This window comes from Saimiri boliviensis, chromosome 14 (genome assembly GCF_048565385.1).
Source record: "Saimiri boliviensis isolate mSaiBol1 chromosome 14, mSaiBol1.pri, whole genome shotgun sequence".
NCBI classification, from domain to species: domain Eukaryota; kingdom Metazoa; phylum Chordata; class Mammalia; order Primates; family Cebidae; genus Saimiri; species Saimiri boliviensis.
In genome coordinates, this window is record NC_133462.1 from 11,639,257 (window position 1) to 11,666,864 (window position 27,608).

A 27,608-nucleotide genomic window follows, 5' to 3' on the forward strand; every position below is an offset into this window, starting at 1 on the left:
TTTTTTATTAGATAGAGAAGAGATATCACTATATTGCCCAGGCTGGTCTCAAACTCCCAGACTTAAGTAAACTTCCCACCCTGACCTCCCAAAGTGCTGGGATTACAGGTGTGTAACACTGCACTCAGCCTCATTCAGGCATTTTTTTTTTTTTTTTTTTTTTTTTTGAGACGGAGTTTCGCTCTTGTTACCCAGGCTGGAGTGCAATGGCGCAATCTCGGCTCACCGCAACCTCTGCCTCCTGGGTTCAAGCAATTCTCCTGCCTCAGCCTCCTGAGTAACTGGGATTACAGGCACGCGCCACCATGCCCAGCTAATTTTTTGTATTTTTAGTAGAGACGGGGTTTCACCATGTTGACCAGGATGGTCTCGATCTCTCAACCTCGTGATCCACCCGCCTTGGCCTCCCTCATTCAGGCATTTAATTATTTATTTATTTGAGATGGGGTTTCGCTCTTGTGGCCCAGGCTGGAGTGCAATGGCCCGATCTTGGCTCACTGAAACCTCTGCCTCCTGGGTTCAAGCAATTCTCCTGTCTCAGCCTCCTGAGTAGCTGGGATTCTAGGTACCTGTCACAACACCCGGTTAATTTTTTTCTTTTTTTTAAGACGGAGTTTCACTTTTGTTGCCCAGACTGGAGTACAATGGTGCGATCTTGGCTCATTGCAACGTCCTCCACCTCCTGGGTTCAAGCGATTCTCCTGACTCAGCCTCCCAAGTAGCTAAGATTACAGGCATGCACCACCATGCCCGGCTAATTTTTTTGTATTTAGTAGAGATGGGGTTTCGCCATGTTGGTCAGACCAGTCTTGAACTTCTGAACTCAGGTGATCCACCCACCTCTGCCTCCCAAAGTGCTGGGATTACAGGCCTGCACCACTGCACTGGGCCAATTTTTGTATTTTTATTATACAAGGGGTTTCACCATGTTGGCCAGACTAGTCTCCAACTCCTGACTTCACGTGATCTGCCTGCCTCGGCCTTCCAAAGTGCTGGGATTACAGGCATAAGCCACCATGCCTGGCCCACATTCAAGCATTTATGATGTATCTGTTCTCTGCCAGATCCTGGGACACAAATTAGTCAGAACAGCCCCCACCCATCGAGGGGCTCCAGCCTGGAAGGTGAATGGATCGGGCTCAGATGGGCACTTTCACACCCCACACAGATGTGTGTGCCCACATCTATAAATGCCCATGCATGTGTTGATGTCACACAGGCAGGTGTCATGTCACTAGCTGCCATGAACACACAAGTAAGTATCCACACATGTGAATTCTGTCAATTACACATGTCAGTACGTGCCATGGTGTTAAGATCTATGTCTTAGCCTTAGGCCTGCCTTGAAAGTAGCATGCTTACCGATGATGGCACGTGGACGCGTGTCAGTGCTGATAGTGACTGATACTGACATCTGTACACGCTGGGGTTCTGTAAAGAAGAGCAGCTGTCAGCTGGGTGCAGTGACTCACACCTGTAATCCCAGCACATTGGAAGGTTGAGGCAGGTGGATCATGAGGTCAGGAGTTCGAGACCAGCCTGGGCAGCACGGTGAAACCCCATCTCTACTAAAATACAAAAAATTAGCTGGGTGTAATGGCAGGTGCCTGTAATCCCAGCTACTTGGAGGCTGAGGTGGGAGAATTGCTTGAACCCAGGAGGCAGAGGTTGCAGTGAGCTGAGATTGTGCCACTGCACTCCAGCCTGGGCAACAGAGTGAGACTCCACCTCAAAAAAAAAAAAAAAAAAGCAGCTGTCATTAAAAAAACGTGAATGCTGAATTCATGTTTATGGTTACATCCATGTGAAGGTCTCACATATATCACGGTTCCCTGTGCAGAGGCTGATGTCTACTTGATGCTGATGCAGGTGACTGCCCTGGACAGTGGTGGGATGGCGACTGTGGCCCTAGTTCCCTGCTTGGTGGCCTCAGCATCTCCCTGGAGGAGAAACTCTCTCCAGCCTCTGGGTGCCCAAGGGGCCCCTCCCAGGGCTCTACACCTCCACCTCTCGCGCAGGTACCTTTCTCAGGGCTCAGTGAGTAGCTCTCGGAGCTGGGAGGTATTTGCAAACTTACGGAGCTTCTGGTAATTACTGGCCGACGCCAGGGACTCCAGGCATTGTGTGATGCACTGCACAGCTGTGGCAAGGCAGGGTTTCCTGTATCCTGTTCAGGTCCTCTTGTACAGGAAGAATCTGTTAACAATCGTTCAGGCCAGCTTTCATAGAAGCAGCAAGAATCTTGCTCAGGCTGGAGTGCCGTGGTGGGATCATGGCTCACTGCAGCCTCAACCCACTGGGCTCAAGCAATCTTCCTGCCTCCGCCTCCCAAGTAGCTGGGGCCATAGGCACACACCACCATGCCAGGCTAATTAAAAAAATTTTTTTGTAGAGATTGGTTCTCACTATGTTGCCAAGGCTGGACTCAAACTTCTAGGCTCTGGCTGGGCCTGATGGCTCACACCTGTCATTGCAGCACTTTGAGACGCCGAAGCAGGTGGATCGCTTGAGCCCAGGAGTTGGAGACCAGACTGCGGAACATAGCAAAACCTTGTCTCTACAAAAAATACAAAAATTAGCTGATAGGTAACAAACATGAGAAGAAGAAACAAAAGTTGCCAGGCATGGTGGTGCATGCCTGTAGTCCCAGCTCCAGGCTGAGGCAGGAGAATTGCTTGAACCTGGGAGGCAGAGGTTGCAGTAAGCTGAGACTGCACCACTTTACTCCAGCCTGGTGACAGAGTGAGACTCTGTCTCTAAACAAATAAATAAAATCACCTTTTTCTGCTGTCTTAAAAAAAGAAAAAAATCAAAACTACTAGGTTTAAGCTAGCCTCCTGCCTCAGCCTTCCAAGTGCTGGGATTACCAAGTGTGAGCTACTGTGCCTGGCAGCAGCATTATTTTATTTTATTTTATTTTGTCTGGAGACAGAGTCTCACTCTGCCACCCAGGCTGGAGTGCGGTGGCACCATCTCAGCTTGTTGCAACATCTACCTTCCTGGTTCAAGTGATTCTCGTGCCTCAGCCTCCTTAGTAGCTGGGATTACAGGCACCTGCCACCATGCCCAGCTAATTTCTTTTGTACTTTTAGTAGAGATGGGGTTTCACCATGCTGGCCAGGCTGGTCTTGAACACCTGACCCCAAGTGATCTGCTTGCCTCAGCCTCCCAAAGTGCTGGGATTACAGGCAAAAGCTACAGTGCCAGGCCTGCAGCATTTTAATTTACTCTGACTTTTCTGGGAAAGCAACTACACGTGGATCAAAGGAAGATAGCACCCTGTTTTGGGAAGAAACTGGTATTGGGGAAAGTTCTCCACTTCAGAGAATGGTATTGCCCACGTCTACCCCTCCCATGGTGTTGGAATCTCAGATGGTCTATGCTGATCACTTGGCTTGGCTTCTGCCGGACTCTACGTGGATATAGAAATGCTCTTACTTAGTTCTTATTTCAAAATGTTGACTCTAAAGAAAAATAGACTTTTGACTGAATATTGTCTTATTCACCTTAAACATTTTTTTTTTTTTGCCCTGGCTGGAGTGCAGTGGCATGATCTTGGCTCACTGCAACCTTCACCTCCCAGGTTCAAGCAATTCTCCTACCTCAGCCGCCCAAGCAGCTGGGACTACAGGTGTGCACCTCCTCACCCAGCTAAATTTTGTAGTTTTAGTAGAGACAGCGTTGCATCATATTGGCCAGGCTGGTCTCAAACTCTTGACCTCGAGGTCCACCCACCTTGGCCTCCTAAAGTGCTGGGATTACAGGCTTGAGCTACTGTGCCCGACCAAATATAAACATTTAACTCATCAAAAGAAGGGATATCTGACTCTGAATGTCTGTGAGCTGAATTGCATCCAAGTTTTGACCTGGCAGGACACCTCTGATCTATGAGAAATGAGACCCTTCATCAACCACAGTTCCAGCCAGTTGTGGTGGCTTACATCTGTAATCCCAGCACTTTGGGAGGCCAAGGCGGGTGCATCGCCTGAGATCAGGAGTTTGAGACCAGCTTGGCCAACATAGTGAAACCTCATCTCTACTAAAAATACAAAAATTAGCCAGGCGTAGTGGCATGCGCCTATAATCCCAGCTGCTTGGCAGGCTGAGGCAAGAGAATCACTTGAGCCTGGGAGGTGGAGGTTACAGCAAGCCGAGATCGTTCCACTGCACTTCAGCCTGGGCAACAGAGCAAGATTTCACCCTGAAAAAAAATAAAAAGAAAACACACAATTCAAATAACTCTAAAAAGGGAGATGTTGTTGTCTAATTTATTTGGTGGCAATACTTGACCTGAACTGACACAAGGCTATTTTGGTAGTCTTCTGTATTTATTCCACTTTCCTGTGAATAGCCCTCATTTCATCACATAAATGCCGATGTGTTTGATTCCAGGAATGATCCTGAACCCAGTGGGCATGTTACATTATGTATTCCATAGACATGTGCTACTTTTGTTTTTCTTTTTTTTAACCTATTTTTAAATTTATTTTTAATTTTTACTATTTATTTTTTATTTGGAGTTTCACTCTGTCGCCCAGGTTGGAGTACAGTGGCCCATCTCGGCTCACTGCAACCTCTACCTCCTGGGTTCAAGCCATTCTCCTGCCTCAGCCTCCTGAGCAGCTGAGCATTACAGGCGCCCACCACCATGCCCAGCTAATTTTTGTATTTTTAAAAGAGATGGGGTTTCCCCATGTTGGCCAGGCTGGTCTTGAACTCTTGACCTCAGGTGGTCCACCCACCTCAGCCTTCCAAAGTGCTGGAATCTCAAGTGTGAGCCATGGTGCCCAGCATTGTTTTTCTTTTTTTAGACAGAGTCTTGCTTTGTTGCCAGGCTGGCATGATCTCAGCTTACTGCAACCTCCGTCTCCTGGGTTCAAGTGATTCCCCAGCCTCAGCCTCCTGAGTAGCTGGGATTACAGGCACATGCCACCACTCCTGGCTAATTTTTTGTATTTAGTAGAGACAGGGTTTCACGACGGCCAGGATGGTCTCGATCTCCTGACCTTGTGATCTGCCTGCCTTGGCCTCCCAAAGTGCTTGGATTAAAGGTGTGAGCCACTGTGCCCGGCCAAGTCATTTTTATTTTTATTTTTAGACAGGGTCCCACTCTCTCGCCTAGGCTGGAGTGCAGTGTGATCACGCTTACTGCAGCCTCAACCTCCTGGGCTCAAGTGATCCTCTTACCTTACCTCCCAGTAGCTGGGACTACAGGTGCACGCCACGACATCCAGCTAATTTTTTAAAGTTTTTGTAGACACAGGGTCTCGCTCTGTTACCCAGGCTGGTCTCCGACTCCTAAGCTGAAGCAATCTTCCCGCTTCAGTATCCCAAAGTGCTGAGATTGCAGGTGTGAGCCACTGTGCCCAGCAGGTGTGTCGGTTTAAAAATCCAAACACGGCTGGGGGCAGTTACTCACACCTGTAATCCCAGCACTTTGCGATGCTGAAGAGGGAAGAATGCTTGAGTCTGGGAGTTCAGAACCAGCCTGGGCAACTTAGTGAGACCCTATCTTTATAAAGGATGAAAAAATTAGCCAGCATGATGGTCTATGCTGCATAGTTCAGATACTCGGGAGGCTGAGGTGGGAGGATCACTTGAGTCTGGGAGTTTGAGGCTGCAGCGAGCCATGATTGCATCACTGCATTTCAGTTTGGGCAACAGAGAGAGAACCTGCCTCAAAATGATACTAATAACATTAATCATAACAATAAAATAAGGGAGTTCTGAGACAATCATTTGGGAGCCGCTGGGCTGTCTAAAAGGCAGTCAAGCCCTAACTAAGCCTGACACGCCCTCTTGTGGCAGAAATTAGAATGACTCTGATAATATATTTACATATAAAGGTCACATTGGCTACATATTTTAGTAGCCTGATTTCTTCTTAGTCTTTTCTTTTTCTTTCTTTCCTTCTTTCTTTTTTTTTCGAGACAGAGTCTTGCTCTGTCACCCAGGCTTGAGTGCACCAGTGCGATCTTGGGTCACTGCAGCCTCTGCCTCCGGGTTCAAACCATTCTCCTGCCTCAGCCTCTGAAGTAGCTGGGACTACAGGTGGATGCCACCATACCCGGCTAATTTTTGTATTTTTAGTAGAGATGGGGTTTCACCACGTTGGCCAGGCTGGTCTCAAACTCCCGACCTCAAGTCATCTGCCCACTTCGGCCTCCCAAAGTGTTGGATGGATGCTGAGCCGTCCCTGAACAGAACCAGTTTCCATTCATTGCCAATGCCCTGCAGAGAGAAACTCCTGACACTGCCATACAGCACTTGGAAATCTCTTTCTCTCTCCCTGAGCCATAGTTTTCTTATGACACTGACATCTTAAGGTAATTTTGTGGTTTAATTAGCTAATATATGGAAATGACCTGAATAGTTTTTTTTTTTTTTTTTTTTTTTTTTTTTTTTTTTTTTAATGCAGGGTCTCACTCTGACACCCAGGCTAGAGTGCAGCGGCACAATCTCGACTCACTGCAACCTCCGCCTCCTGGGTTCAAGTGATTCTCCTGCCTCAGCCTCCTGAGTAGCTGGGACTACAGGTGCACACCACCATGCCTGGCTAATTTTTGTATTTTTAGTAGGCACGGGGTTTCACCATGTTGGCCAGGATGGTCTCAATCTCCTGACCTCATGATCCGCCCACCTTGGCCTCCCAAAGTGCTGGGATTATAGGCGTGAGCCACCGTGCCCAATTTTGAATAGTATTTATTCAGTAACATAATGTGTTCATGTTATTGCTTTCATTGTTGTCACTGTTTTTAGAGAGAAGGTCTCTTTCTGTCACCCAGACTGCTGAACAGTGGTGGGATCATGGCTCACTGAAACTTGGAACTCCCAGGCTCAAGCGATTCTCTCACCTCAGCCTCCCAAGTAGCTGGGACGACATGTGCATGCCATCATTCCCAACTAATATATTATTAAAAACATTTTTTTATAGATATTGGGTCTCCTTCTGTTGCCAAGGCTGGTCCCCAACTCTTGAGCACAAGTGATCCTCCTGCCTTATATCTAATAATCTTTTAATAAATCCTGACAGGAGATGGGAAGTTGAAGACTAATACTTATAAAAACAAGAAGGCTGGGTGTGGTGGCTCACGCCTGTAATTCCAGCACTTTGGGAGGCCAAGGTGGGTGGATCACTTGAGGTCAGGAGTTCAAGACCAGCCTGAACAACGTGGTGAAACCCTGTCTCTACTAAAAATATAAAAATTAGCCGGGTGTGGTGGCACATGCCCGTAGTTCCAGCTACTCGGGAGGCTGAGGCAGGAGGATTGCTGGAACCTGGGAGGTGGAAGTCGCAGTGAGCCAGGATCGTGCCACTGCACTCCAACCTGGGTGACAGAGTGAGACTTCACCTCAAAACAGAACAAAAAATAAAATAAAATATTCTTACATATGACACCAAACACAAGAACAACAAAAGAAAAAAATAGATAATTTGCATTTCATCAGAATTAACGCTTGTGTTTCAAGGGATACAGTCAAAAAAGTAAAAATTACACACAGATGGAAAAACCTATTTGCAAATCTCATATCTCAGAAAGAACTTGAATCCAGGATATGGGAAAAAAAAAACCCTGCAATTCGATAATAAGTCTGATAAGTCAATTAAAACTGGGCAAAGGATCTCAATAGACATTTCTTCAAGAAAGGTATGCAAATAGCTGATATGCAATGAAAATACACTTGACATCCTTAGTCACCAAGGAAATGCAAATCAAAACCACAATGAGATGCCGCTTCACACCCACGAGGATGGCTAGAATTAACAAGTGAGATGATAACAAGACAATCCTGGAATTTCTGAGCCGGGTCCGGGGTGGAAGGAGAACCCAGTGTGTGACAGGAGGGCAAACTTCCACATCCACCCCCAGGGTTGAGCTAATGATGATGCCCCACTCCTCCTGGGACACACCAGAGCTGTCAGGGAGTGTAACGGACTTCAGGAGAAATGACACACAGATGCTCATGTATATGAAATATTTTTGTTGTTTTTGGTTTGTTTTTTGAGACAGTCTCTCTCTGTCTCCCAGGCTGGAGTACAGTGACATGATCTCGGGTCGCTGCAACCTTCGCTTCCCAGGTTCAAGTGATTCTCCTGCCTCAGCCTCCCAAGTAGCTGGGATTACAAGCACCCATCACCAAGCCAGCTAATTTTTTTTTTTTTTTTTTTTTTTTTTTTTTTTTTTTTTGTAATTTTAGTAGACACAGGATTTCGCCATGTTGGCAAGCCTGGTCTCAAACTCCTGACTTCAGGTGACCCATCTGCCTTGGCCTCCCAAAGTGCTGGGATTACAGGCGTGAGCCACTGTGCCCAGCATGAAATAAATTTTATAACTTAAATAGGACCCAGTGATATAGGAGTTAAGAAGAAATTATTTTAGGCAGATAGAGAGGGTAAGAAAGTCATGGGTAAGGTTTTTCTTTTAATGAACCCCCCCCATCCCATCATACTCTTTTCTAACAACGATCAGCCCTTAAAATCAAGCTGTGGACACAGAAGGGCAGGCTAGAAGCTGGCACAGGTGACTGCCAGCAGTTGTACCAATAGGAAAAGGCTACCTGGGACGAGGCATTTTCAAAATCGTGGCTCCATCGTCCCTTTTCCTTTCCGCATGTACAGTAGACAGCAGACAACATGGCATCCACCGAGTGGAAAGTCCATTTGCACAATACAATTAGGGGGGCGTGGCCAGATTCCTCAAGCACTATGTCAATGTCACAGCTCTTCAAACCAACCTGCGGCCCCTATGGGCATCAGAACCGCCTCCTCAAACCTATGGATAAAATCCAGTACACTCCACTGTGGCTGGAAGTTCCACTCAGGTGCCTCTTGAGAAAGAGAGCGCTTTTCTTTCTCTTTTGCCTATTAAACCTCTGCTCCTAAACCCACTTCTTGTGTCTGTATACCTGATTTTCTTGGTATGAGACACGGAATCTTGGGTATTTACCCCAGACGATGACACGGCTTTACCAGGGTCAGCACTCCCCGGGAAGAAGGATTCGGCTCGGTCGCGTGTGAAGCGAGTGGGCAGTTAAGCAGGTGGCTTTGGCTAGTTTTTGAGCATGAGGCCATGGCGAGGGTTGCTGCATGTGGGCTGGAGTTTGAGTGGTTTGAACGTCCTGCTGCTGTCAAGAGAGTGCATGGTGTGTCCAGATGTGCACTGGATGTGACTGAGAAAGGGCCGGGACGCCGGCAATATCCAAGAACAGAATGTTCTTGTCATACAGGGAGATGAACAGGGCTACTGGAAAATAGTTTCTCTGAGCCTTTGAGAAAATGTAGAGAGAAGATTCCAACCCAGGGAGGTTTGACCCCAAAGTCTCAGGATTGCTGAGAGAGGGACTCTTGCATCCGCAGAGCCCTGGCCCTGCCCCGCTGCCCTCCCTCCGACCCAGCTTCTGACATCCCCTTTACCATCACCATCTCCCACTGCGGCTTTTTCCACCTGGCCTGACTCAGCGGCCCTGACAGAGGGGGATCAAGGCCAAGGAGGGCCGGCTGGGCTCCCCTCTCCCCAGAGATGCCAACCCCAACCTTGCCCTGAGGAATGTGCTCTCTGGGGTCTGCAGGCCTAAATTCAATTTTGTTCTTACCACAAAAAAACAGGCCAAATGCCATACCCAGTCTCAGCCTACAAAGTACCTCGGACTGACGCTGTGAGCTCTCAACTCATTTTTTGGGGGAAGGCAACATGCCAGGGCAGTTAGTCCGTGATTTTAAGGAAGTCGAGGTGAGCCTGTGCCCAGAGGATTTTTCCTCCCAGTGTTTAGTAATTGTTTGGCTGTGACTCACTAGGAGAAAGTCACATTGCATCAGTCTGAAGGAAAGTTTAGACACTGATGAATAAGATGCTGTGCTGTGCACACTCCTCTATTTCTGTTGATTCTAGTTTAATGTGTAAGATACCCATGGTGACAAATTGATTCACAATGTGAGAGTGTCACAATCCCCATGTGTCACAATCCCCAGGGTGAGATCACTGCTCACCCGGCAGCTGCAGGAGAGGGGAGGCCAGAAGGCAGAGTGAGAAATGGGGAGGGGATATGGGTGCTTAGCTCCTCCACCCGTGAGAGCGAGTGGGCCTGCAGGACTCTGGAAATTGCCTGAGTATTTCTGCTCCATCAGCCTCCTGCCTGGTCTCCTGCTCCCATCTCAATCCTCTCACCCACCCTCCTTCAAGCAGGAGGAGACACGGATTTTCACGATTCACAGTCTGACCGCTTATATCCCCTGCTTAGGAGCTGTCTGCAGCTCAGATGCACTGAGAAGACCAGTTCTCACCGGAGGCTCATGAGCGGGGATGGAGAGGGGAAGCTGTGGGGATGGTGGGAGCGTCCACAGCCTCCAGGGGCTCCCCATCCTCTCAGCACCTCCACGTTTTCAGCAACCAGAAAGTTCAACTCCAGTTTTTCAAGAGTTTTTATATTAAGTTTGGTCTTTATCGCCTCCCCATTTCCACTTTTCTTGGAGATTCATGGATGATGCTGAAGGTTTCTTCCCTCTAATCCTCAAACGTCTTGGTCTTTGTGGTGACTGGCATGATACTGAGGCTACCTGGGGGCCTTCCCCTAAATCACACTCTTAGCATGAACTCGGTTAGTGTGATCTGAAAGAGGCTCATTTGGAATAACAGGTATTACTGTCAGGAAATTCCAAGTTTAGCTTCATGGTAGGAATTACGGTCAAAGAACAAACATTTTCATATTATAGCACACCGGGTAAGCCATGGCTTCATCAGATTGGACCCTCCTTGCTCTGCCAAATTTGCAGCATTTGTGAGTTACCAATCCCAAGGGAGGACTCCCACTGCAGGGAGGATGGCAAACGTCACCACCGCGCTGCCCACCAGGAACAGGGGTCTGAACACTTCAGCCACTGCCTCTTGGGCTGCATCTGACTACACTGAGTATGGTGAACAGAACACCCACAACCACAGCCAGGGCCAAAAAGCAGGTTAATTACTTACAGTCAGGCAGGGAGGGACAGCAGAGGCAGAGGATTCATGACTCACTGGTCCCCCAAGGCTCAGGAGCACTGCCCGGGGCAGAAGGAGTCTCTTGCATCACAGCTGAGGACTCAGCAGTGAACACTGGGTTTCATACCCAGGAAACACGCCCTGAGCTAGTGCTGCAGGACACTCCCTCTAGGAGGGATGGGAAGGAGGCCCCGGCTGTCCCGGGCAGTTTCTCTCTAGCTCGACCACCTGGGCCTCACCAGCTCTGTCTCCTCCAGTGGCCCCAGGTGTGCTTACCTGACGCTGAGCCAGCCACACGTGAGATGCGGGGACTAGTTCTACCACCTGCTGCAGCACTGTTGCTATGACGATGCCGTCGTGCCCCTGGCCAGGACCCAGATGTGTGGAGACTGCAGCTTCAGAGTCTGCGTGAAGATAAAAGGCCAGAAGTATCCCTCACCCCTGACCTCAGATGACTGGCTTTGTTGCAGGTGAGTCCTGTCCCCTCCATGGGATTGTGGGTGCGGGGGAGCAGGGGAGCCGAATGCCTGTTCTGCACGGGGTGGAGCCCCTGTTCACTGTGTCTCCCTGTCTCTGCCCCCTGCCTCTACTCAATGCACCTCTCCCTTTCCCTCCATCTATGTTTCTTCCTCCATCTGTTTTTTATTTCCCTCTCACAACCTCACTCTCTCAACACTGCCATCCTCTCCTCCTGGCTCTCCTGTCCTCTTTTCTGCCCATGTCCAGTCTCTCCCCCATCTCTGGCCGTCTCTGTCCTGCTCAGTGTCTCTCCCTGTCACTCTGTCCAGTGTCAGCTGATGGAATATCAGGGGAACGATGACTCCAGGATTCTGCTTCCTGGATGTGCCTGGAAAGCGGGGATGGAAGCACTAGAGATGTGGGATGCTGAGTGGGTGTTTGGGGGCAGAAGCACACATTCAGCTTCTCACTTCATTCTGTGACTTGTTTGACGCCCACCCTGCGTGTATCCTGAAGAGGGCCACAGGCCCCCTTCTAGGATTCTGGACAGCGTGAGATGTGTATGCTGATGGGAACCAGACACTCTGACCCTTCGTGATGACCCCTATGGCTGACATCAAGCAGGTACCACCCCCAGGATGGCTGGGGGCTGCTTCTCTGAGATTTTTCTTATTACCATGCATCCTTTTCTCTCTCAGAAGCAAAGCACAAGACGGGTAATAAATGTATGACTTTATAAATTTATAAATTTGTGTTGTGCAATGTAGGAACTATTATTAGACAGATTGGGTGGTTGGGATGGGTCATAGAGGGTGGCATGGGCTGCCACCTCTAACCCTGAGGCAGCCAGGCCTCTCTACTTGTTGGGTATATGCACACAATGCTGTCTGTCTCTCTCCCTTCCTTCTTTCTACCTTGGAGAGTTTGTAATGAATTCATTGAATGGCCAGAGGATTCCAATTTCAGGAGAAGGACATGATGACAGAAGGGATAATGCAGAAAAGAAACTGCAGCTGTCCTGGTTCTCTGGTCTCCATCAAAATTCCCATGGTTTCGGAGCCCTCCCATCGCAAATCCTTTCACTCAACTTCACCATGAAGTTCTTTTTCCCCCATTCGCACAGAACAATCTTGGAGATGTTCTAAATCCTTTACAAATTGTTTCATACTGGTATATAAAGATACAGAATGGGAAAATCTTTCTTTTTTCATGTAAAATATCACATAACATTGCCAGTGGTGTTCTAAATATCTCAGCAATTATTTTAAAGTATATCATGTTTCTGGTTAAAAATTTTATTATTGGCCGGGCACGGTGGCTCAAGCCTGTAATCCCAGCACTTTGGGAGGCCGAGGCGGGTGGATCACGAGGTCGAGAGTTCGAGACCATCCTGGTCGACATGGTGAAACCCCGTCTCTACTAAAAATACAAAAAATCAGCTGGGCATGGTGGCGTGTGCCTGTAATCCCAGCTGCTCAGGAGGCTGAGGCAGGAGAATTGCCTGAACCCAGGAGGCGGAGGTTGCGGTGAGCCGAGATGGTGCCATTGCACTCCAGCCTGGGTAACAAGAGCGAAACTCCGTCTCAAAAAAAAAAAAAAAAAAAATTTTTATTATTAAAAATTTGTAGCCTCTCTCTATATAAATGTGTTTGTATGTATGTATCCTATATCATTCTAATTGGATTACTATGATGTTCTAAATAAAAGTTTGTGTTTCAGCTGACAAACTATTTTGAAGACAGCCAGAAAATGTAGAATTAGGAAAATAACCAAAATTCTTTCATGAAGCTGAAGTCCAGTCAAAACATATGTTTATTCATTTTAAAAAGGATGATGAATGGTGATTTCAAAGGCACAGAAACATGTATTACGAGTATCAAAACAATCTAGGCCAGACCTGGCGGTTCATGCCAGTAATCCCAGCACTTTGGGAGGCTGAGGCAGGAGGATCGCTTGAGCCCAGAGGTTTGAGACCACCCTAGGCAACAAAATGATACCTCCTCTCTACTAAAAATAAACCAGTTGGTTGTGGCGGTGTGTGCCTGTAATCCTAGCTACCTCGGGAGGCTGAGAAGGGAGGATTTCTTGAGCCTAGGAGATCAAGGCTGCAGTGAGCTGAGATTGTAGCACTGCACTTGAGCCCAGGTGACTCTGAAAACAAAGACAACCTGATGAATTTGTATTTCTGCATTTATGATGTGATGAAAATTCATTTTCAGATCGGAGGGAAGCATGGAATGTGGAAAGATCTCCTTGGCCAACTGGATACTAACTGACAAAAAACTATATAGATCCCAATTTCACACCACTCACGAAGTCATAAATTCATTTGGATAAAAATAATCAATGTCAAAGGAGGAGCAGATTGAATATTAGAGGAAAATACATAAGGATAAATAAGTAATAGTGGTAAGAAATTGCATAGGTAGTCATATGGGAAAGGTCAATGAATCAGACAATACAAATTCAAATTTTCATGTGGTGTAACTATTTGAGGGTAAGACTGAGACAAAGAAAACAAACAATAGTTTGATTTGGGGGAGGAACTATCGTTTTTCTGCGGAAGAATGAAGCTGTAAATATGGAATGTCAGAGAAGACACAACTCTGGGGCAGTGGGTGGGAGGTGGGGGTGCCCAGAGGAGATCTGGGTTTCTGAACACCATTCCCACAGGATGAAAGCAACCTGGGGAGAAACGCTGGTTCTCTGGGGAATCCAAGGTGTGAGTTTGGAAAACCTTGATAGGACACATAAAGACAATCTCCACACTCCTTGAACAAAAGATTACAAGAGACTGAATCACTAGGGCACTTGACGTGCACTAATTTGGGAGACAGCCACCTTCCCAGTCCATGTAATAGTGAGGAGTGGGTTTAGGTGGCCTCTGTTAAGTTGGGGAGAGTTTCACTTACTAAGTAGGAGTTTAGGTACTTTGGGATCACTATTGTTAGTCAGAAGGTCCAGGGGGATGGCCATGAAACTTTTCCAGATAAGACAGACAAAATTCTCTGGTGATGTTGACAAATCTAGCAACCATGAAGATGACTCCCTGATGCCATAGTTTTTTCTGTTTACTGTAGAGTTATGTTCCCATCTGCACTGGCTCGGGGTAAGTGAGAGAGCAAACAAGATTAACAGTGACAACATGGTGTCCAGTTTGGCCTTAGAGTGGCCTCCACACCCGACAAGAACAAAAGAGATGTTTCCCAGGAAAACGCAGCAGGCTAAAATGATACAACAGAAGCATTACATTTGGGAAAAAGAGAAAAATTAATGCTTCCATTGCCACCCAGAGCATCACGTTACCACTTCTGGCTGAGTGTTGATTCTTTTAGGTAGGTAGCAGAGGTCTTGCACAGCTTTTCAGGTGTAGTTCATGCTGTCCTTCCTTTGTGTCTGTGACTCATAAGAAACAGGTTTAGCCATTGATAGGTGTACCCAAGCAGTTATGACCTGATGTTTAACACTGGTAGAGGTATTTAATAATATCCAATAGGGGCTCTTTTATTTTGGTTGTAATGGGTTCTTGGAGGAAATTCTACTTTTTGCGTTTTACATTAAACCACAGTCAAACCCCCAAGAGCATCAAAGAAGATAAAAGTGAAAATAAAAATAAAAATAAAAGCAACGAAAACAACAAGCCATCCAAAAGACAGCAAATTCAAAGACTGAAGGAACATCAGCCCACACAGATGAGAAAGAACTTGCAAAAGAACTCTGGTAACTCAAAAAGCCAGAATGTCTTCTGAGCTCCAGGTGTCTGCACTAATTCTCCAGTAATGATTTTTAACCAGGCTGAAATAGCTTGAAATGACAGGAAAAGAACTGATGATATGAATAGAAACAGAGATCACTGAGATTCAGGAGAAAGTCAAAACCCAATCCAAGCATTCTAGGAATACAATAAAACGATACAGGAGATAAAAGATGAAATGATCATTTTAAGAAAGAGCCAAACTGATCTGATTGAGTTGAAAAACTCACTTCAAGAATTTCAGAATATAATCAAAAGTATTAATAGCAGAATTGACTGAGTGGGGGAAAGAATCTCAGAGCTTAAAGAGCAGTTATCTGAAATAACTCAGACAAAAATAAGGAAAAAACATTAAAGAAGAATAGATAAAATCTCTGAGAAACATGAGATTATGAAGAGAGACTAAATCTATGAACTGGCATCCTTGAAAGAGAGGGAAAGAATTAAACAACTTGCAAAACATATTTTAGACTATCTTTCATGAAATTTTCCCAACTTCACTAGAGAGACAAAGTTGGAGGGACACCCAAATTTGGGAAATACAGAGAACCCCTGTGAGATATGACACAAGATGACCATCCTCAACACATAATAATTAGATTCCCCACAGTCAGAATGAATGAAAAAATGTTAGAGGGAGCTAGAGACCAGGGACAGGTACCCTGTAAAGAGAACCCCATCAGGCTAACAGCTTACCTTTTAGCAGAAACTCTACAAGTCAGAAAAGATCAGGTCTTATCTTCAGCATTCTTACAGAAAGGACATTCAACCCAAGACTTTCATATCCAGTCAAACTAAGCTTCACACATCAAGGGGAAATAACACCCTTTTCGGTCAAGCAAATGCTAAGGAAAATTATTACCCTGAGACCTGCCTTACAAGAGGTCCTGAAGGGAGTGCTAAACATGGAAAGGAAAGACCATTACCAGCCACTACAAAAACCTTTGTATTACTACTAAATGCCTGGGAATGCCATTGTCCTAGACATAGAAAGGTGAGTGACCTTCTGAGAGGGCCCATCCCTACGGCATGCCCACAGGCAGGGTGGGGCCTCAGCGCTCTCCTGGCAGTTGAAAGCACTGAGGAATTACTAGTCTGCCCAATGAGTTCAAACCCGAAAAGTGAGTACTAATCACAGCAACAATAAAACTATTATTTTTTAAAAATCAGATAACATTTTATATTCATCATCTTTTGCCCCAGTTTGTTCCTTGGTGGTGATATGCACCTTCAGCCTCAGGGTCTAGAGAAAAGAGAAGGTCTCTCAGGAATTTTAGCACTAGGGCAAATCTTACAAATGGGGATTTGCCAGAGAGTGGGGGCAGCATTTGAGAGGCTGGCAGCAGGGCTGAGAGGAGGAGAGGGACAGGAGAGGTAAGTGAGAGAGGAGGCACAGACTCCAGGGAGGGCCTGGGAATGTGCTGCATGGCACAGGCACGAAGGGTACACAGAGAGAATGGACAGGTGTTTCTCGGGAAACCCAGAGACACAGCACACCAGATGGGTGGCCAGAGCCGGGGTTTCTCCATATTGCCCAGGCTGGTCTCCAACTCCTGGCCTCAAGTCATCTGCCCACTTCAGCTTCTCAAAGTGCTGAGATTACAGGCGTGAGTTACCTTGCCGGCCTTTTTATTAATTTTTAAACCCCTTTTTAAAAAAATTTGGACTGGAAAGTAAGATGAGTCATGGTGCCGGCCTTTTTATTAATTTTTTTTAATGGAATGCTTCATGAATTTGCACATCATTTAAACCACTTTTATGTCAAATTTGGACTGGAAAGTGAGATGTCTCTAGGATACCTAGATTGAGGTCTTTCTTCACAGTCATCAGAAAAACACACCCAAACCTCTTCAATTTTCTGTTCCAGCCCATTGGGAAATGCTGGCGTTACCATTGTTTTTTTCTGGTGTCTTCAAAGTCAAACCCGCTTTGAAAGCAACTGAAGTCCTGTTTGGGAGAGTCCTAATCTACCAATCCACACCACTAATGGTTGTGTCATGGGGACAGGTGGGCTTGGGAAGTGGTGGAGGTCTCAACAGGGCTCAGGTTGTTTGAGATCTCATATTGTAAGACTAGGGTTCAGGGAAGATGACACAGGCTGCTTGCATTGATACATAGTTTGTTTAACAATGGTTCTGGGCGGTGAGGTCCCTGCAGAGCTCCCTAATTTCAGCCCCCTGAGGGCTCATTAAGACTTTTTATTCAGATCTGACTCTGTCACCCCAGGACATGTTCCTTAGACATTTCCCAGAGCTCTCTGTATCTCAGGGTGAGAAACTTCTCACTTGCTTCCATCCTCACGCGAAGAGCGGCCACCAGACCCAGGATGAATGGGGCGCTGTCCATGGTGCTGAACACGTACCTCGGGCCATGTGCTGGGAGATAAGTGAGCTGTCAGGCAAAGGCAGGAAACATGAACATCAGAAGACAGGCATAGAGTGAGGTGCCTCCCACTATCCACGGGCTTCCATTATTGGTTTCCTTTTAAGGTATTCACTGGATAATAAATTTGCTTGTCATCCTATATGGCCAAAGTCATTGTGCAAAACATCTTTCACAGGGTTTTTCACACAGGCCAGGAATGGACATTCAGACCACGTGCAGACTCTTTGCTGAGTCAAATGTCATCCTCTGCCTCCTGCTTTATTCTTAAGCTGGGAAGTATCTCTTCATTCATTCACTTCTTTATAGATTCTCCTTTGAGGTCTTGTGAATCCTTAGTTTTTCATGATCAAATGCTTTCTTTTATTTTATAACACATGGTATCTGATTTTTTGGGAAACCTATTTGACAAATGTGGGATCAAGGATCTCTACATGAATTCTCCATGGAAAGACCGATCTCATTGAACTAGACTCTTGGTGGTTGCTGTGATTAGATACCTGAAGGAAATACTGCTCTTAGGTGACATTCAAGAAGAAAAATGTGACACTTGGCCAGGCGCGGTGGTTTACGCCTGTAATCCCAGCACTTTGGGACACCAAGGTGGATGGATCACCTGAATTCAGGAGTTTGGGACCAGCCTGGCCAACATGGCGAAACTCTGTCTCTATTAAAATTACAAAAACTAGCCAGACGCAATGGCTCGCACCTGCAGTCCCAGCTACTCGGGAGGCTGAGGCTGGAAAATTGCTTGAACCCAGGAGGTGGAGGTTGCAGTGAGCTGAGATCATGCCACTGCTCTCCAGCCTGGGTGGTGACAGGGTTAGACTCTGTCTCAAAAAAAAAGAAAAAAATATGACACTTAAGGTGAGTAAAAGAAGGTGTGTGGTTCTATACTCCTCTGGTATTTCAGTGTACAAACTGGATGCTACAATTCTTTGTCTTCACCTTGAGGAAAAGGCAAAACTTTGAGAATGCCTGTGAAGGGGCCAGAGGAAATAAAATGGCTTTAAGTGTTTCCATCACAGAGACATCCATGTCAGGGACAAAACCTATCATTGTCATGCTGACAAGCACTACAAACAGAAGTATGTTGTAGCCTATTCAGATTCTCATCCCAAAAACGTCTTAGATTCACACCCCAGCTCTGCCAGATACTAACAGGGATAATGGGTGGCCCATTTCCATAAATTCCCTCCATGCTTCTTCAGAATTCATGCCACTTCCTTTACTTTGTGCCTCAGTTTCCTTACTTGTACAGGAAGGATCCAAACAGTCCATGACATTTTAGAAAAGTTCAAATGGATAAATGTATACACAGTGCTGAGAACAGGGTCAAGGACTGTTCAGAAGTACCCAATATTATTACCCTATCTGGACCTCACCCCGGAGGGATTTAACCCTCTGCCTCACCACACCTCCTGCCCCTCCTCACCTCACCCCAGTCTCAGTGCCTCTCTCTGTCCCACTAGGTGATCACTACTGTCTGTCTGGGGGCCTTTGCTTTGCTTGTTTCTCTTGCCTGAAATTCTTTCCTCCATGGGTCATGCCACAGATGGTTCGGAACCTTCTGGGACACGTCACTCACCTACCAGCAACTGCAAGTTTCCACCTCTGCATTTTTTCCTAGTACTTTACACAAACATGGATTGATTGTGACAGAACTGTTTCTTGCTCATGTTGTGAGAACTGTGAGGTGAGGAACTCCGTATGTGTGACTTGTAGCTGAGAAGTGATGCCTCAACTTTCTCATCTGCAAAATAGACGTTGAACTCCCAGGGCTTTCTAAGTAAACACTGATGATGTATTAAAGCTCATTGTCACAGTGTCTGGCAAATGGCATACCCTGGAAATGTGGTGTTTGGTTCTTAATGGTATTAATGTTTATCATGTGATCCTAGCACTGGCGACTTTTCTCTCCTCAGCGCGGGGACTCCTCTTAGGTTCACACTCTGAGAAGCCTCGGTCCACCCTGCACTGTACACCATACCCACCAGGGGGTGCGAGTGCCCCGACAGCCCTGCATGGGGCCACTTTGGTCCTTAAGGAGGGCAACTTGCTCCCTGTCCCACATCCTGCTGGGTTTGCTGCAAGTACCTAGAGCCTTGTGATTGTGACGGGATTTTTATGCACTGTTTCCTGAAGAACCTGGGTGTCAATCTGGAAAACTGTGTATATGGGACCAATGGATATGACATGCTGCCTCTGGATGCCAGAGAAGGGCCCCAAAGTCACACTTTTTTACAATCCCCAAACTCCAAGCTCCTGTAACTGCTGTAAATACAACATATGACATGGAAGATTGCTTTGTGCTTTACCTCCCGATAGTGATAAGGGCCCAAGGAGATGAAATGTCTCTAAGAGGGCACACGGGGTGAGCCTGGGAATTGTGCCTGCCTGACATTGGCATAGGGATAATGGGTGACCCAGATTCATAAACCCCATCATGCTTCTTCAGACTCATAAGAAAAGGACCAGTCACCCTACTCAGGGCAGATCCAGGCTGGCTGTTAAAGAGGAGACAGAAGGAGGAGCCATATTGATAAAAGGGATTAAAAATTTAAAGCACCTTTTCCTTGCTACATTATATATATATATATATTTGAGATGAAGGCTGGAGTGCAATGGCACGATCTTGGCTCACTGCAACTTCCATTTGCCTCCTGGGTTCAAGCAATGCTCCTGCCTCAGCCTCCCGAGTAGCTGGGATTCCAGGCACCCACAACCACGTCCAAGTAATTTTTGTATTTTTAGTAGAGACAGTGTTTTGCCATCTTGGTCAAGATGGTCTCAAACTCCTGACCTCAGGTGATTCACCTGCCTTAGCCTCAAAGTGCGGGGGTTACAGGTATGAGCCACTGCACCTGGCCCACCTGATCTGGAAAATCGCTGGCCCCATATTCAAGTGATTTTAAATATGGGGCCCAGAAGGGAGAGTACTGGGGACAAGTTGACAATAGAAGGTCTAGCACAGTCCACCCCATTCAAAAATAAACATCTATTGACACTCATTGTAGACATTTTCAACTTCCAAATAAAGCTGGCAGCAATACTATTTTCCACCTAATGTGATGCAACTATTAGTTTTATGACCCAAAGACCTTTAATCTTCCCTACAGAAGAGAGGTTTGAAAATGCATTGTCCATCTCTCAGATGATTAACAGCCTCTCTTACCATTTCATACTGTAAATACCAAGGATCAAGCAATATAAACTAATATTACATAGAGGGGTATGAAGGCACTGAGACAAGCAGCAAAGGAATCAGTTAATATAGAAAATATATTCACATTGGTCAGGCATGTTGGCTCATGTGTGTAATCCCAGCACTTTAGGGATCAAGGCAGAAGGATCACTTGAGTCCAGGAGTTTGAGACCAACCTGGGCAACATGGTGAAATCCCATCTCTACCAAAAATACAAAAATTAGCCTGGCATGCTGGTATATACCTGTCGTCCCAGCTACTCAGGGGGCTGAGGCAGGAGGATCACTTGCGCCTGGAAGGTAAAGGTTGCAGTGAGCCGAGATTGTGCCACTGCACTCCAGTCTACATGACAGACTGAGACCAAGTCTGAAAAAGAAAAAGAAAATATATTCACATCAAAGTGAGGAATATTATATAAAAGTCTAACTTAGTCCTTGTTTCAGCAACTGGCCTTGAGGCTAAAGCTGGCATTTAAAAATTTCTTCTTTTGGCCGGGCGTGGTGGTTCACTCCTGTAATCCAAGAACTTTGGAGGCCAAGGTGGGCAGATCACTTGAGGTCAGGAGTTCAAGACCAGCCTGACTAACATGGTGAAACCCCATCTTAATTAAAAAAAAAAAAAAAAAAAATTATTCTTTCAAGCCAGACATAGTGGCACATTCCTGAAATTCCAGCTACTCAGGTGGCTGAGGTAGGAGGCTCACTTGAGTTCAAGGGTTCAAGACCATCCTGAGCAACATAGCAAAACTCCACCTGAAAAAAATCTTTCACTATCCATTCCATAACCTATTTGCTCTCAGCAAACACCTCATCTCGTTGTGATTGTGAAGGCCAATTTATGACAGTCCTGTGAAGCCAGAGGAATGTTGAAAAAGCAATCCTTTAAGTCAATAACAAGTAAAGGCCAGGATTTTTGTATCATCAAGGGAGGAGGGAGACCTGGTTGTAAAGTTTCCAGGGGCTGAATGACTCTGTTAACTGCTCAGTGAAAGTCAGGAAGCATTTGGAATTTAAACTGTAAATTTTGGGAGTGAGAGTCCTGACTCCGGAAGCGTTTCCCAGTCGTTAGGAATCAGCCTTTGCCCTTTTGCAATAGATTTTACGGAGGCTCGGACAACAGGGGAATTCGTTCCATATTGCTGAACAGATTTTTCAAAGTCCTTAAGAAAAGGAAGCATAAAGATTTGCCAAGTAACAGGATGTACTAAGCTTTGATTAGGATTAAAGGGTCAGGTTTAAGGATGACTGCAAAAGCCGGCAGCCGTTGTTCCGGTGAGACCTGAGGCTGAGCCGGCAGAGAAGCCCTGGGGGCTGTGGAATGGGGGAGGTTGTACAGGCACTTCTGGCTGAGGCTGGTCCTCCCCATTACCGGCAGGCACATCAGCATTAGGAAGTGGTGGAGGGGAGAATGGGGGGGCAGGTTTATTATTGACTGCTGGCATTATATTAGTTCCCTGTAATAGGGGGTCAACTATAACCGGATAAGCCTGTGTAGTTTTAACAGGATCCCCTGTAGTGACTTGAGAAACAGAGGCAGGACTGCACAGTATGAAAAGAAGTGTTAGAAGAAATATTGGGGGTGCCGGGATTAATGCTGACGGAGCCAGTGGGGGCGCACATCTGTGCGCTGTGACAGCTTTTAGGGGCGATCATCTCAGCACCATGATAGCATCTGGGGGTGCTCAACGCCACACCATGACAGCGTTTGGAAGTGCTCAACTCCGCACCCTGACAACATTTAGTGGTGATCAATTCCACACCATGACAGATTTTGGGGGTGCTCAACTCCGCACCATGACAGCATTTGGGGGTGCTTGATTCCGCACCATGACAGGTTTTGGGGGTGCTCTCACCTGTGCCATCAGGTGGAAAAAGAGAGTTTTGGGGGGTGCTCTGGCCTGGGCCGATAGGTGGAAAAGGAGGGGCAGGAGGAGAGACAGGACAGTGCAGATGCATTTCCTCATACCTGTGGGTGTCTTTTTGGACTGGGAGGAACCGACTTTCTTGGTTGTTGATACATCACATTATTGGGAACGGCTACAACCATTGTAGGCGCCAGAGTCATAGGAGAAGCAGCAGAATAAATAGGGGGTTGTAGTTCAGCAATAAGATCAGAAAAGGGTGGAGACAACTGAGCGGCAGCAATGGGAGAGGTAGGAGAGGTAGCAGTGTCAGGCTGAGTAGCAGGTTAAGGCGATGGAGCGTCAAAGGCTAGTTAAGACCTCTTCAACTTCTTATGCAGAAAGTAAAGGAAAATCATCCATAAGAAAGTCATCTGATGGCAAAGTTTCAAGCAGCATTTGAACAGTGGCCCAAGTTGCTAGGGCCAAGGGAGTTGCCACATTCCCCACCTTTCTAGCTATTTTAAGTAGATTATCTATATTATTCCAGTCCTTTAATTCCAGAGATCCATCAGCTGGAAACCACGGGCATAGAGGTTCTACTAATTCAAAGAGCTAAACAAGCTTGTCTGAAGGCACAGACATTCCCCCATGTCTTAGAAGAGTTTTAAGGAAAGAAAGATAGGAGGCCTACTTGGAGCCGGCATGTCCCACGGTTACCCTGAGATATCTGTGAGCATTACAAGAAATAAAACCACCTTTCTTACCAGACACCCAGGGATCCTGAGCTGAATTTGTTCGTTGAAGAGACTCCAACACCGATGCTGAGACACAGCAATAAGGAACACACAAGTTGGGCACCAGATGTAGGGCTGTTGGCCCCACAGGGTCGTGGGATGTCCCTTATGCTGTGCTGAAGTGCAGGATCCAAGAAGTAAAGAGACAGGACACTGAAGAACTGGTGAAGAGCGCAGCTGGACTCAGCAGTGGAGGTGGGAGGATGTAACCTATGAGAGGAGATCGGCGAGGCCCCAAACGCCCAGAAGCATCTGTATTTATTAGGTACAAGCAGAGGAAAGGGTCATGAGGTCATCACCTATAGGCTTAGTGATAGGGCATACATAAGCACATGAGTCACAAGCAAGGAGCCCACCCCAATTACGTCACCTGGGCAGAGAGGTGGGCCATGTGCAGTAGTAGAGGGTCGTGTACAGAAAAGGGGTACACTCCCATTAGGTCACGGAGGCAAGGAGGTGGGCTGTGTGCAACAGGTGTTGTGCACAACACTTCGTATCTGGGGGCTGGAGACTTCAAAGGGTTTCTAATAGAAAGACACTGTAAGCCAATGCAGTGGGAGCTGACAGACTTGTGCTCTTCTCTTAAGATATTTATGGGAGGATGATTTGAGCTAGCACAGAAGTGAGAAAAGCCTGACAGGGTATACAGCCTCTGTGACTGGTCACACGAGGGGTTCTTCTCCCTTGGTTATTTGCAGGACCTCAGGCCTGAGGCCGACTTTCTTTTTTTTTTTTTTGAGACGGACTTTCGCTCTTGTTACCCAGGCTGGAGTGCAATGGCCCGATCTCGGCTCACCGCAACCTCCGCCTCCTGGGTTCAGACAGTTCTCCTGCCTCAGCCTCCTGAGTAGCTGGGATTACAGGCACGCGCCACCATGCCCCCCTAATTTTTTGTATTTTTAGTAGAGATGGGGTTTCACCATGTTGACCAAGATGGTCTCGATCTCTCGACCTTGTGATCCACCCGCCTCGGCCTCCCAAAGTGCTGGGATTACAGGCTTGAGCCACCACGCAGGAACTGGAATGCAAGGTACTACAACTCCTTTATCAGGAGGAGAGGCTGCTCCAAGCCTGCCATACAGCGTATGCCCTTTTGGGCAGGGACTCCACCGCCTGGGTCTTTGGTTCTTGTCCTGGTCTGGCTATTTTCCCATGTACTGCTTCTGTTCTGTAACTGCTCTAGGCATTCCACCTACTACAAACTACTATATGGTTATATGGAAGGATTCTATAAATCAGCACTAAATGTATCGGTACAGCTCCAACTACATCCCCCGTTATATGATTACATAGAACGATTACGTGGAACTAAGTATGATTATATATATAAGCTAGATATAGTAAGCAGTAAGTTATATGATTATATAGAAAGATTATATGGGACTAAGGATGATTATATACATAAGCTAGATATAAGTAAGCAGTGAGTTATACTTCAGGCACTAATTGTGCCTGGAGCCTGCACAGTTCTCCTTCCTCAGTGCCCATGGCGGGTGTTACCCACATTAGGGCACCTAACTCTGCCTGTTGCATAGTTTTGAAACGTTCGCGGATTTTGTGTTGCCAATTTTGCACGTCATTTTGCCACACTATAGCTGTCCTTTAAGTTTTTTTCTGAACCAACTGTAAAGACAGTAGTGGTGGGAATCAAGGGCTCAGAGACAGCAATGGACACAGATTTAACAGGCACAGTTGTAAAATGTTCAGGAGCTTAGAGGCTGGTAAAATGGAAGCTGATACCAATCAAGTCATCCATTGCGACCTGCCAATCAAGATCACAAGCTAAGAGAGTGTGAACTTGTTCCTTGCTTAATGGTAGGAAGAGTAGCAGGGTCAATCTTAATAAATGAACGCAATGTTGGCGCCCCTTTATGAGAAGAGAAGCTATTAAATCTGCAGTTTTTTGTATATGTTTAGACGGATTATGAGACAGGTAAATAGCACATAGAATATAGAAATGGCAAAAGATAAAGCCTACCTGTTAAACTAAGGCATGGAAGAGATGGATATTTTAAGTGATTTTAACCATATTTTAGCCCTTCAAAGTCATTAGAATGTGACTGCAAGCGGCCAGGATCATAAACCTGCATTGAGTTAGCTTAAGTGTGAAAAAAGAAAAGAAAAGAAAAAACAAAAAACTTTAAAAAATGTCCTTAGGTGTTGGCCATTTTCCTGCATTAGCCTTTACCTGGAATGTCTTAGAATTGAGTTTGGGAAAGTAGGGCTATCGCCCGTTTCTCCCCATCTGCTCTGGGCTCCTTGGGCAGCCTCTTTTTAATAGCCTGCCCCTGTTGCTGCTCTTACCCTGAGAGGAAGGAAGCCTACACATGGCAGTAAGAGGCTAGAGAATGACCAGGTGGCAAAGGAAACAACACAGAGCGTACTAGTGCCCAGGTGGTCAAAATATCAACATTAGTAAAATGACCTTGCTCATGTCCTCTTTTTAGGCAGCAACCTACCTCCTCCCATAACCCTAAATCTAAGGTTCCTTCATCAGGAAACCAAGGGCATTCCTGCCGAAGTAAGATCGTAAGCTTGTGTAGAGCTCCAGGTTCTACAGTGCACTGGATAGCCTTAAGTAGCTGTTGCACTGTTTTAATAAATACTTTCTGCTCTTTGGTCATTTCTTGACCCATGATAACCTAGCCCCTGATATTTTACGCATGTATCCCGTCCTTCTGATGGGAGTCAGGACTGTCCCTTACCAGGATTCCCCAAAAATTGATGAGCTGTCCTCCTTCACGCGTAAATTCAAGGCGATCAGGTCGGGGTCACCACTTGCAGAGCTTACAGCCTACAGTGAATGCCGAGAATGAAGTACTCAGGCAGTTCCAGCTGAGCAGGGCTCAGGGGTAGCTCTTCTGAGAGAGTCTGCCCCAGCATCCGTCCACCAAGTATTTAATTGAAAGGGCTTATATTAACTACAAGCATACACCAGATGGTCATTTGAGGTGAGTTACTGAGGTACCTGTGACCTTGTAGACACAAACTGCATTCTCAGGTGGCTGTTTTCAGCGTTGCTTATCACACCACACACTCCACTCCCTGTCCTGTTTTCAGGGTCAGGGGGTTTCATTCCCAGACACAAATAACATACACGCAGTGCTTAGTGTTTTTCCGTGCCCCGACCTCAAATGCCATGTACATATGCTTGAATATGCTGCCGTGCGCCCCCCACCCGCCGCAACTTGCCTCACTACAAGTCACTGTGCTTTTGTATTTTTCTCTAGCCATATCTTCAAAGATGTAGGAGGAGGATAGGTAGAGAACTGAATTTAAATAAGGCGGTGGTTTTGCTAAACAAGCCTTACCTAACATGGAGAGACAAGGGACAATGGAAATCAGCCGGCTGTTATTATAATGATTAAGCAAAGAATTTAAGGTAGATAAACAAGTGTTATGAAAGCCTTCTTGAATTAGAAGTCGGGCTGGGCGCAGTGGCACACGCCTGTAATTCCAGCACTTTGGGAGGCCAAGGCTGGTGGATTACCTGAGGTCAGGAGTTTGAGACCAGCCTGGCCAACGTGGTGAAACTTCATCTCTACAATTCTGCACCCCTATTCTCTCCTTGCTAATCTTACTCAGCTTCCTTCCTCCTTCCTAATCATCTTAATTTTAATCATGATTAATCTTTAACAGCTGCTCCATCCTTTGCCCAATTGGTAAACTTCACCACATTCTTAGACTCCTAAACGAACTTCTCCCCATTTCTATTTTTCTGAGAGCTTTTATCATAATGGGTGTTAAAATTTGTTAGATGCTTCTTCAGCATCAACTGATGTGATCATGTCATTTTTCTTCTTTAGCCTGATAATATGGTGTATTACATTGATAGTGATTTTTGAAATATTCTGCCAGGCCTACATTCTAGAATAAAATCTACATAGTCATGGTGTGTAATTATTTTTTATATTGCTGAATTTCATTTGCAAATATTTTGTCAAGAATTTTTTACTTTTTTTTAAAGACGGAGTCTCACTCTGTTGCCCATGTTGGAGTGCAGTGGCATAATCTCGACTCACTGCAACCTCCGCCTCTTGAGTTCAAGCAATTCTCCTGTCTCAGCCTCCTGAGTAGCTGGGATTATAGGTGTGCATCACCACGCCCAGCTAATTTTTTGTATTTTTAGTAGAGATGAGGGTTCACCATGTTGACCAGGCTGGTCTCGAACTCTTGACCTCAGGTGACTTGCCTG

General features: G+C 46.2%; 1 long non-coding RNA gene across 2 annotated transcripts in view; it reads right to left on the reverse strand.

Annotated features, from left to right (window-relative positions):
• Positions 1 to 27,608, reverse strand: part of LOC141581257 (uncharacterized) — an 81,811-nt gene that overhangs the window by 7,024 nt on the left and 47,179 nt on the right. For both annotated transcript variants that reach the window (XR_012513813.1, XR_012513814.1), the window contains one exon: positions 1,363 to 23,665. This is a non-coding gene — a long non-coding RNA (uncharacterized LOC141581257). The remainder of the gene's footprint in view (positions 1 to 1,362; positions 23,666 to 27,608) is intronic.